Consider the following 12,386-nt stretch of genomic DNA (forward strand, 5'->3'; position numbering starts at 1 on the left):
AATGCCACCTCATTTATACATGCTTTTATCTTTATTTCTTTTGATAGTGGAGGCATAGACATTCCATCTGTTTTGCCCAGTGACTCGTGCGTGTTTTATGTAAGCCAGGGGCACAAGCAGGGCTGAAATAATACCCTGCCCAGCGACTCGCCCCTCTGAGGGTCTCCTGGGTGGCTCACCATCTCCCTGGCAACCCAGGACTTTACTGGGAAACGAATGACCCCGGGGGATTCGGGACATGAAGTCAGAGGGAAGGTCTGCTAAGTTTTGGATTTGGACTATCACTCCCAGCAGTGAGGTGTGGGTGGTTTTGTTTGATTTTCCAGCAGCTCCTGGATTTGAGCATCAGATTCATTTATCTTCAACCTGGGGGTACAATAGAAAAAGAAGCTTCTCGTGGCATCAATGAGATTCATTCCAGACGCCCCAGTGTCTGTGAGTCTCATGCTTTAGGGATTCACAGGGCAGAGCCGTCTTCACTGACTGGTATCCTGCTAGCAGAGTCCCATAGAGACTTGATAGGGCAAAAGAGATACTATCAGGTTAGCGCTGGAAAGCTGCTGGGTGGTTCTAGTCACTTGGAAGTTCTCGGGCAATTATCAGGATGTACACAGGGTGAGAGATGGGACTGACGAACACACCTGTGACGTAGCTCTAATACCTACGTACTCCAAAATCCACTTTGACAACTTCTACTAGGTGGACCCGGATGGGACATCCGTACTTGAACCCATCTGGAGGACCAGCTTTTTATCCCCCTTGTCCACGTGATACAACCTAACGACCACCCCTTATTTGACCTGTGACACGGCAGCCTCAACTCTAGGATTCGCCTTTTGGTGGCCAGATTCAGCCACGTGTATGTAGAAATGGGAAGAGGGGAGTGGGGGTTGGGGATGGTGAGAGGGGACGATTAAAGCAAAAATATGTATACAGATAAGAGAACAAGGAAATCAGCTGCCCTGTTTCTTGTTGTCACTGCAGCCCAGTTTTGCTAACGTACTGATCCACTTTTGTTTTGTTATTCAAGATTCACCATACATCTACGTAACAAACCTTCAGTCACAAGACGGAGAGCTAAGATACAGTGTGGTGACTCCAGTTACCAATACTGTATCTTATACTAGAAACTTGCTAAGGGGGTAGATCTTACGCGTTCTCAGCACAACACACGCCAACGGTAACGTGATGAATGTGTTAGTTAGCTTGCCGGGGTACTCATTTCACACTGTACACATATATCAAAACCGTCATCAAAATGACTTTGGCTGATGTAAGGGCCAACTAGCTTCAACATATTTTAAACATCACCCTCCAGGGTCAAATGAAATTGTGTTTATTCGTGACTGTTGGGGGCTGGTCATGGTCTCTGGTAGAAGAACAAGAATAGTTTCCGAGGTAGACCTGTGTTGGGGGAACTGGGCGTGGGGAGAAGCAGCCCCCGCAGGAGGAGAGGGGGCTGCTCTCGGGATGAGGTGTGGTGGGGCGGCTGTGGGCCTGCCAGTGAGAGGAAGTGGAAAGAGCTCATCAGAAGGGTGCTCGCTGGGCAGAGAGACTCGGAGCATTAAAAGCCAGACGCTGAGCAGGCAGGGCCAGGCGGCCACGCCATTCTAGGGCCTGCGATTCAGGAAGAAGCCCCCACCTTGACTCGCTCGTCTTGACAGTCGGAGACCCAGGAATCCGGGTCTGACTGGCCAGGCCAGACTAACAGCTGCGCCGCTGCTTCCGTGGGCCTTTACTCTTGGCCCATGCTCTGCAGCATTTTCCAAAGTGAGGGGCCAACTGAAAGGAGGCGGCGAGGAGACAGGGGGCCCTCCGTGCCCACACCTCCCTTCTTTCAGCGACCCAGGTTCCCTGAGGCCCGGGAATCATCTTGTTAGGCAGAAAGACAGAATAAAGCCAGTAACGCCCACTAAAAGGCATTCTGAGAGTTAATCAGATAAAACCAGAGAGTGAGAAAGGGCACAGAGTTAATTTTTTAATTCTCTCAAGTTTCTAAGACCAAGAGCAACTTAGAATGTCCAGATATTCCCCAGATAAAGTAGGGTATCCGGGCACAGCCTGTGTCTTCATTATACCAAGTAGATCATGCCATTGGGAAATCTACTTAGCCTCCAAAATGCTCCAGTTTATTCTTTTTTTTATTAAGGTATCATTGATATATATTCTTAATGAAGGTTTCACAAGAAAAACTGTGGTTATTACATTCACCCTTATTATTGAGTCCCCCACACACCCCACTGCAGTCACTGTCCATCAGCGTAGTAAGATGCCACAGAGTCCCCACTTGTCTTCTCTGAGCTACACTGTCATCCCGTGACCCCGCACACACCATGTGCACCCATCATGATACCCCACAATCCTCATCTCCCTCCTCTCCACCCCTCCCCTTTGGTAACCACTAGTCCCTTCTTGGAGTCTGTGAGCCTGCTGCTATTTTGTTCATTCAGTTTTCCTCCATTGTTATACTCCACAAATGAGGGAAATCATTTGGTATTTGTCTTTCTCTGCCTGACTTATTTCACTGAGCATAATACCCTCCAGCTCCATCTATGTTGTTGCAAATGGTAGGATTTGTTTCTTTCTTACGGCTGAATAATATTCCATTGTGTATATGTACCACATCTTCTTTATCCATTCATCTACTGATGGACACTTAGGTTGCTTCCATTCCTTGGCTATTGTAAATAGTGCTGCAATAAACATAGGGGTACATCTGTCTTTTTGAATCTGAGAAGTTGTTTACTTTGGGTAAATTCCTAGGAGTGGAATTCCCGGGTCAAATGGTATTTCTATTTTTAGTTTTTTGAGGAACCTCCATATTGCTTTCCACAATGGTTGAACCAATTTGCTGTCCCAGCAGCAGTGTAGGAGGGTTCCCCTTTCTTCACATCCTCACCAGCATTTGCTGCTCCTAGTCTTTTCTGTGCTGACCATCCTAACTGGTGTGAGGTGATAGCTCATTGTGGTTTTTATTTGCATTTCCCTGATAATTAGTGATGAGGGGCATCTTTTCATGTGCCTTGTTGGCCATCTGAATTTCTTCTTTGGAGAACTGTCTGTTCATATCCTCCGCCCATTTTTTAATAGGGTTATTTGCTTTTTGGGTATTGAGGCATATAAGTTCTTTATATATTCTGGATGTTAACCCCTTGTTGGATATGTCGTTTACAAATATACTCTCCCATACTGTAGGGTGCCTTTTTGTTCTGCTGATGGTGTCCTTCACTGTACAGAAGCTTTTGAGCTTGATGTAGCCCCATTTGTTCATTTTTTATTTTGTTTCCTTGCCTGAGAAGATAACGTTCAGGAAAAAGTTGCTCATATTTATATTCAAGAGATTTTTGCCTATGTTTTCTTCTAAGAGTTTTATGGTTTCATGACTTACATTGAGGTCTGTTTACTTTTTGTGTGTGGGGTTAGACAATGATCCCGTTTCATTCCCTTGCATGGAGCTGTCCACCTGCCTTTACATTTTTGAACAAAACTTGAAATGTGTGGTTTTCTCTTATTACATTCTCACTGACCCCTCCCCACACCCCAAGATTTTTAATGAATGGGAGCATTGAATGGAAATTGAGATTTGTGGGCCATTGGTGTTTGAGTGAAAGATACATGTATTTGGGGAAACAGATCCTGATCTGAAACAACAAGGTAGCAGCACATGTTTCATAGGTAACTGGTATAATTCTGGAATTAAATTTTACAAGTAAATAGTTTTATTTCTTTTTTGCGGTAGCCAGTCTGAAGAATGTGGTATCAGCTTTGTACTCCGCTTACTGACCTGTAAGTAGTAGACTAGTAGACTTTGTATTTGAAAAATACAAGCTTTATTTAAATATTATTAGTATATAGTGAGAGATTGCCTAATAACTGTATAGTAAATGAAAAGGAATTGAGAAAAAATTTCATACAAAAAGGTCAAAGAAGTCGAATGAAATCCCTTATTTTTCAACTTCAGTTTTTAATCCCCCTCACTATTTATTCCACTTTCGAAACTTGATGTATTTCCTTTTCAATAAACTGAGTTCTCTTAAGTTTCTCTCATTTCCTCTGGTGAAGTAACTTTGTTTTTGTCATTAAACTCTAAAGAAGGGAATGACGGGGAGATGGGTAATTCCGTTCTGCATGTAGGAATGGGTGTTGGGGGCTTCTCAGACCGCCGGCGTGTCTTGAGGTGCGTCTTCAGTGACGTCCAGTATATCACTGAACAGAAAGTCAGCCTTTGTCCTCAGAGAAGAGGCATTAGTTTCCAAGGAGTATTGATTAAGCACCTATTCTAGTAGGTGGGGGCCTGGAACCAATGAAGTCAAACCTCTATTTTCTACCTTAGCCTTCAGGAAGTTCAGAATCGGATTTAATGTATTATACATAGTAATTGTAGCTTCGTGATTTTGTTCGTTTGCTTTTTGCTTCCCTTTATCTCTCAAACTTTCCATTTCTAAATTAACAGCCCCATATTCAGTTCGATCACCAAACATATTCTCTGTACTAGTCTTAAAGGAAAGGGGGGAAAAAACCCTATAAATCTCAGTCTTGGTGGGTTGAAACCGTGTAAACAAACCCTGTAGTTGAACAGAAGCTGTTCCCCACCAAGCCCACACCTACGTCTGTGGAGGGAGAAGACGCAGACCAGACCCAGCACGTGGGAGTCCTTCCGCCGGCCAGGCGGGGAGCCGGGGGCAGGACATCGCAGGAGAGGCCGTAACACGCAGCTTTTGAAATAGATCACTTCAAATTTGAAAAAGAGCACATAGGTTGTAAATAATCGGAAATGAGTAAAAGAAGTGGGAGTGATCACCACACTGGGGAGAAGTTAATGGGCCAGGAAGTACGTGATTAAGAGGCGCAGTGAGTGACAGTCATGGTGGGGGCTCAGAAAAAGGGGTTCCTTGCAAATGCAGAATGGGGGAGCAGTGGGTGTTGGATGAGATGAATTCCTTCTCAAGTGTAGTTCCAGGGGAGGAAAAAGCCAGGCTGCCGGTGAGAACTAGAGATCACTAGAACTCTACCACTCAGGTAAAAAAAGAGCTAAAGGATATTTACATTTTTGATTTTTTAAACATACCCAGCTGCTTGCATGGTTCTGCGTCACTGAGTCACTAGTCGGTAAGGTGTCGCGTGGAAGGGCTCCCTGAAGAGGACTCCTGTCTCTAATAGAAGTTTGGTCTCAGAACCCCTTTACATTTTAAGTTTTTGAAGACTCCAAAAAGCTCTTGTTCAGGTGCATTATATCTACCAATGTTTATTGTGTTATTAATAAGTGAGAATTTATCAAATACAATTGGGAAGTTTTGAAGTACGTGAATATACAAGCACATTCCATTAGCTGCAGAGCGCTGACTTCATCTGGAGGCACGTAGCCTCTGGAAAAGTCTACAGTTGTGAAGCGTGAGAGCGAAAAAGGCAGATGACATCCTAGTACGATGAGAAGATAGACTGACGTCATGGGCCCCCGATCGGGTCCCAGAGACCATCTGAGGCCCCTGAACCACTTGGAGAACCACTTGACACCATCCATACAATAGCTGTTTATATTCACATCTGGGGTGATTGCGTCGATTCTTGCAAACTGTCACCCACTTCTTTTTCCTGGATGAATAACTTTGCATGAAGGCTTAGAAATCAAGAAGGTTGACTTTCACAGATCGTTTTGTGGTCCAGAATTGGAACTGTTGGTGATAAAAAAAGAAAGAAAACTCAACAATAACACCCAACAAAAGAAAAAAATTCAATGATTTCTAACTTTACATTGTTTTTAAACATACGACATTAGATTTATGAGTCAACTGAGTGAAGAGAATGTATTTTGATCATAAGGAACGTGTCGGCCCTTGATGTAAGTGAACATGGGGTGTGTGCGTAGTCTCCAAACTTGGAAATATTTAAGAAAAGCCCCTCCCTTGCAGTCCTGGTTTACGCGAATCAGCCTGGAGATAGGCTTTTACTTTGATCACCACTGGCCTGTCACCACCTTCAGCTTCCACGTTTCTTCCCCGACTGACAGCACAGAACAGCCACGCTGCCATATTTCAGCCTGGCCTCACCACCCCCTTTCCCCATCACCATTCATAAAATTCTGTGTCTGAACAGTTCAAAGGCCAACAGCATTAAATGAAAACAGGGGTTTGGAACCTTCAAGGAAGGTTCAGAACTGGAGCAGATGTTCGGACACTAGCTGCCCTTCTTCTAGTTGCCCTCCGACTGCGGCCTTGAGTCTCACGGTCAGTCTGTCTTCTGAAGATGCCCAGGTGAGCCTCCCTCAAGCTTGGAGCTTGCTGATGGCTTGGGTCCCAGGGCTGCCGGCGGCCAATCTGCCCAGTCCGTCCTGTCGCTGCTGGCCGAGGTTTCTCCTGTCGCCACGTCAGCAGAGCACCGCACGCCTTCTCTCTTTCCAGAGTTTGTTATTCCAAGAAAAGCCTAGAATGGAATTGCTGGGAATCACTGCTGCTGCGTCTGAGCACTGAGAGCCAGTTTTCCTGACTGGTGGTTTTTCTCTCAGATTCCTGGGGCTTTGGTGGCATTTACATAGAGGCCCTGCCGTTTCATTGCCTCATGAAAATCCATTTGAATGAGATGCTTGTCATCCAGAGACCTTTTATTTTTGTTGTTCAAATGGAGTCCAAATGTTTCACCATTGATCACTGAAATGGAAAGATCAAAAATTTTCATTTCCTTATTTTTTCTGCTTTAGATCTAATAATATGTCATTTTGCACGCCCTGAGGAGCTTAGCTGGCATTTATCACCTGTGTTCTTATTTTAGATAATATTGCTTTCTGCCCCACACTACCGGATCGGTGATGCAAGGCTATGAAACGAGTGCCAAATGAACATCCAAAGGAAAGACTGTCTTTGACGGGTAAGGAATGCTCTGGATCTTTGACTACTGTTGCACTCAGTGTTGTCTTTCTCTTTAACCTTTCCTTCTTTTTCTTCCACAACACCCCTCTGGTTGAAGAGAAAGAAGGGAAACAAAAAATCATGTGCTGTGTAAGGGCCACATTAAGGCAGGGTCATGTTTAGCTCCCCAGGTCAGCATCACCGATGATCTCGTGTTCGGTAACGTTGTTCCCAAGCCCCTTTCTTATATAAATCTTGCCCGTGGCCCATCTTTCTTACCCCTGGACACGGCTCCTGCCCTGCCTTCCCTGTAGGGCTTTCATGTTATTCGCACCCACCGCCCGGGCAGCAGGTAGTTTTCTACCAGCCTTAACCCTCCTCCTCCTGGGGCGCCTCCCTTCCCTGCAGGCACCCCGTGCTGCGTTCCTTCTGTCCTTTCACAGCCTTCCTCTCACCAGATCCCTCTCCATCCGTGTGCATCTCGGTCGTGCTTCCTCCGCGAAGGCGTGAGTCCACACGGACTGACCCCTCAGCTCCTGTGCACACATCCAGTGTGCACTCTTGAGAGCCTGTGTTTCCTTCCCCTTGGAGACAGGCCCACAGGCTGCCCCACCAGAGGACCCGGGTGGACCGAGCGGAGCATGAAGAGCCTTGATTCATGCACGCTGGCTTTTGAAGAGTTGGTCTTAGAGGAACAGACATTTGACAGACTGGAGACAGCACGGGAGAAATGTGTGAGCTGAGCTGCGGAGTGCGGACTTCTAAGCTTTGTGTGTGGACGCTATGCCCTAAATTTTTGATGGAAAGGCAAACATTTAGCCACATAATTTGTATGTTTTGAAATGTTGTGTATCCTGTATTTATGAATTTGGGGAAATATGGATTTGTGAGCTGTCAAAAATATTTTGACATATGTTGATTAAAAGGATATTTTCCAGTTCTATCTACACTAACATGAGATACATTGATACTTGAAATGTGTTTCACAGTGTTCAATAAAAGTGACAATATGAAAATGCGACAGATTAATTTACATAATGCCAACCTGATGCGTTAGGCCATCTGGAGCCTGGGGCTGGGGCATGTGGGAAGGGAAATGGGTGCACAGACGCCCTGGGGTCTGGAGGAAGGAGAGGCAACTGTCTGCAACTTCACCATTTTTCCAGGAATAACTGCTCGTTTGTACTGTATTGAACAGTGAAAGATGAGGGAAGAGTTATATTAATCTTGTTCAAATTTAGTAGGAATATTACTTCTTAGCTGTCTAATAAACAAATTTGATTTTGTTTAACTTCACAGATTTTGTGTTGGTATTGGCCCTTTGTCATAAAGGCCTTTTGTTATAATGTTAGTACTAGACAATCTGCAAAGAAAAATAATCACTTTGCTGTATGAATGTGATGTGGCGCCGTGTGGACACAACTGGAGAGGCTGGTTGACAATGATAAGGAAAGCAGGTCACCTGAGCATGAGAGTCTTGGGCTGGGAGCCGAGCTCTGTGGGGGAGACGGGGGCTCTAGGGTAGAGGCGGGTGGGCGTCCCCGATAGGTGCCAAGGGCTTTTCCAAAGGGCGGTGAGAGGCAGTGGGGGGTTGGGCCTTGAGTCATCAATCATTTGTGTACCCGAAACATCTTCTGGTTTTTTGCATTAGATACCAAAATGTTACTTACAAAGAATTCATGACTTTGAAATAACACAGATTTCTACTCACCAGTCTTTGCTCAAAATCATCTTTAGAGCAACGTATTTCCAAGTCCTATAAAGAAATGATGTTTTCCTTCCAGAAATTATATGAGGCATTTGTTTCCCTTTCTCTTTCTGAGAAAATCTCTTCCTGGCAACCATCAAAATGTGTCTTGTTGGTTTTGACTCTCACTGGGATATTTGTGAACTTGAGAGACGCAAAACCCCGCCGCCGTTCTTGGGGGTCCATAGGGCATGGCCTTGCTGTGTGATTGTGACGGATACGGCTCTGTGGGGCTGTGCCTTTGTAACAAGCACAGACGGTTCACCTGCCACAAAGTTGCCTATAAGTCATCTCACATCCACAGACCTGTGAACCGGAATATGTTTCTGGATCTCGCTGGCAAGTCGGAAACGTTGCCCATCTTGGAGAACTCTTGGTTTACATCCAAAGATGGAATGCTGTTGATCTCTGTAAACCCTCTCTCTCACACAGTGCCTGATGGCTGCCAGTTAGTAAATGGATTTGTGTACCATTCATGTTTGTTAATGTTCAGGCAGGTTAGTGTTAGCATCACCACTGACTGATTTGGAAGAAATGATCCATCCTTGTGATATATGTTTCTGGTTCATTGGAACGTCAAGGTAGGAAATGCCACACACCATCCCGCTGCGTGTGAGGCAGGGCGTTGGCATTCTCTTACTGTTGCAGCAGTCAGCACACGTCGGACACAGAATGTCACCCCATGTGGCCGAACTGGGGTCCTTGCTGGCGCCTTCTAACTTTGCTGCCTTTATTAAAGTGTCGAAGACATTAAAAGGAAGGGAAATCGGCCTGGCTCATCTGCTCTTCAACGTCCCATCAGAGGGCCGGCCTGCTTGGAGCCCCACTTCATTCTCCAGGCGGGAGAGGGGTGTCCCAGCACAAACCCGTCCGAGGCTGAACAGCCGGTGGTCATCGTGAAGGCCCTGCGCTGTGATCAGAGGTCAGGCATCCCCAGCAGCAGGTCGGGGGCCGTGACTAGGAGCGCAGCTGCCCGCCTGGATGCCCAGGCTTCAGGCACTTGGCCGCTGAGGAGACAGGAGTCCAGGTGGATTCACACGTGTATCACACAGACAGCAGGCGTCAGGCCAGCAGGGCACCAGGTCCCCACCTCCTTCGCCCTGACACAGGGTGAGCCTGAAGCACAGGGAGCAGCCGGCAGGAGGCCTGGGCGGGGGTCACTCCGCTGGGGGAGCCGTCCCCCAGTTACAGCCACGTAGTCTGACAGACACAGAAGCCTGCAGCTGTGCCCTGCCGGGGAGGGAGGGAGGGGGAAATCGTGTGCTCACCCAAACACGGGTGGCGCATGGGAAACGGTCTTGTGGCAGCCCCCCCACCCCACTCCCACATGAGGGAACATAGAGGAGAAGCTGCTGCTTGGCAGCTGCCCACAGCACCGCTCGTCTTCCTTCACTTCGGGAGGAATTACGGGGCATCCCGCCAAGACCCGGGCCAGTCTGAGGTTCCGCTTTGCCTTCTGTGGCCGGTGTGGGGACAGGCCAGGTTGCCAGCATGCCATGGTGGAGCCGTTCCCTGCGGAGTGCCCTGCCCGGCTCCCAGTGTGGGAGGAAGCTTCAGAAGCACAGCATCTGGAGCCCTGTGAGGCTGGGTAGGTGAGGATTTTGAGGTTTTTGAACTTCAGATATAATTTTATTTAAGATATGCTTCAGGGACTGAATAGCCCCATCTTCCATCTTTCTATGTGACTTAGCACACAAAGGCTTTTTTCTTTTTCACTGTACATGCCCAGCAGGAGTTGGCAGTGTTGGTGTGCCCCACACAGCCATTCAGGGAGCCAGACTGAGGGCAGCAGCTTTTCACATCTCGTAGCTGCAGCATCTGCAACTCATGGTCCCCTCCGTCATCCCAACAGGAAAGGACACAGCCAGAAGGTCATGTACCAGCTCTTCCATCCTTTGGCCTAAAAGTGACCCACGTCACTTGTGCCCACAGCTTACTGGTCAGAACTGTCATATGGCCCAACCTAACTGCCCAGTCTGGGGAATGTGGGCGAACAGGTGGAATATTTAGGGAGCATATTGCCTTTGCCACAGGTGCGCATTTAGGAAGACATGTCTTATTGATGTTCCAAGCTTCTTCATGAACGTCTAAAGTAAATCAACCTGTTAATTCACAGATTTTTCTCACTGTGATGTTCCTCCTGGACAATGAAACAAATAGTATCCATGGTTCATTGTGAGTTGTCAGAAAGTCTCCGTCATTCCTTTGCCAATTTTTTTAGGCACTGCTCACATTTTTATTTAGTAAGAAGTTTTCGGTTTTTCTGAGCAATGCGTACCCAGGTGGGAAGTTTTGCAGCTCCTGTGATTATTAAAGAGTTATTGAAAGTTGTAGGTTTCTGGTTTTTTTAAAGAGTAATTTTCCAAGTCTTCCTTCAGGTCTTGGAAATGTCAGCCCCTACATCCATCCCCATGAGGCTTCCCCAGTGAGTCCTGGTAGCGGCGTGTCACCTGTAAGCTGAGGTTCCATCTGATGCCACTTAAACCCATTTAATACCTGTGTGTGAGTGTGGGCCAGTCATTTCTGTGTGTCCACGTCCCTTATTTGGACAGGTGTCCCTGAGAGCGCTGTCCATCATCCCCCTCTGTCGGCTCACGGATTTCCCAGGAAGCTCGTCCAGCCTCATCTTCAGAAACCTGGAACATATTTGTATTTATGAGAAAGCATCTGAGTGGTGACCCGTGTCCATACTGTGACGGTCTTTCCGGTTAGACAGAACACTGTTCTCTGGGGTAGGAGAGTCTCTTTGAGCACAGAGTGTGCTGTGGTGTATATTAAACCAGAATGCAGCTGGGCATAGGGGAACGGCTAAAAGGGGGGTACTGGCTATCAAGTAGAAATACACGCAATTCGGTTGACTACAAACTACTTTTAACATGTGATCTGGCACTCAACTTTGACCCCCATATATAGATGCTGGGGACCCCTCTTGGAGGTGGCTTGCTGTGACTGCCCTGGCCATAGGTTCCACCTTGACAGTGTGCATCCAAGACCACGGTGGGACTTAAGAGAGAAGAGGGGCTCCTCAACTTCTAAGAAGAGATGAATGAAAATCCAAATGGGTCCCTGGAAAACTATTTGTCCTCTGTATTTACTCGCTCATCATATGCTATTGTGCACAGCACAGGATGTAATGTGAGAGCTGTGGGTGGCTTAGATACGGGTCACAAACACCGCCCTTTAGGGCACTGATGAACTAGTGCTGCAGGGACGGTAGTTATGAAAATAGCGAATACAATGCGAATGTAATATGTTCTAATTGAAGCTGCTCTTTACAATACTAATTATGCTATTATTATACATGCTATGATATATTAAGGTTAAATTGTCAGACCAACTTGTATTCAAATATATTTAATATGGTAAAATATATCATAACTCTAATTTAGTGCAAAATGGGACACATTTAAATTGGGTGAGTAGACTCTTAGGTGGCACCAGTGATTTTACATAATTATGTAAGTAAATATAAACTAATTTCTTAATTAGATTTGGCAACATTCAAGTTAGAACTTTAAAGAATCTTTAATGGAGACTTCTACCCTGTGAAAGTGATACAGACATAGTTAAGATGTATATTGTTTTATTAATTTCTAACCAGTGCTTAGGACCTGAGCATATGGGCATGTATGTAAATGCACAGGGTAATCAGCAAGGCCCGGATCATTGTTCTGATTCCCTCCACCTTGTCAGGATCTTTTCTAATTTCTTCTTCTTATTGTTTTCTAGAGTAGTTATTCTAAAAGTTATTCTTTGAAAAAAACAAAACAAAATAATAACAAAAACTTTTAGTGAGA

This window comes from Manis javanica, chromosome 17 (assembly GCF_040802235.1).
Source record: "Manis javanica isolate MJ-LG chromosome 17, MJ_LKY, whole genome shotgun sequence".
Lineage (NCBI taxonomy): Eukaryota > Metazoa > Chordata > Mammalia > Pholidota > Manidae > Manis > Manis javanica.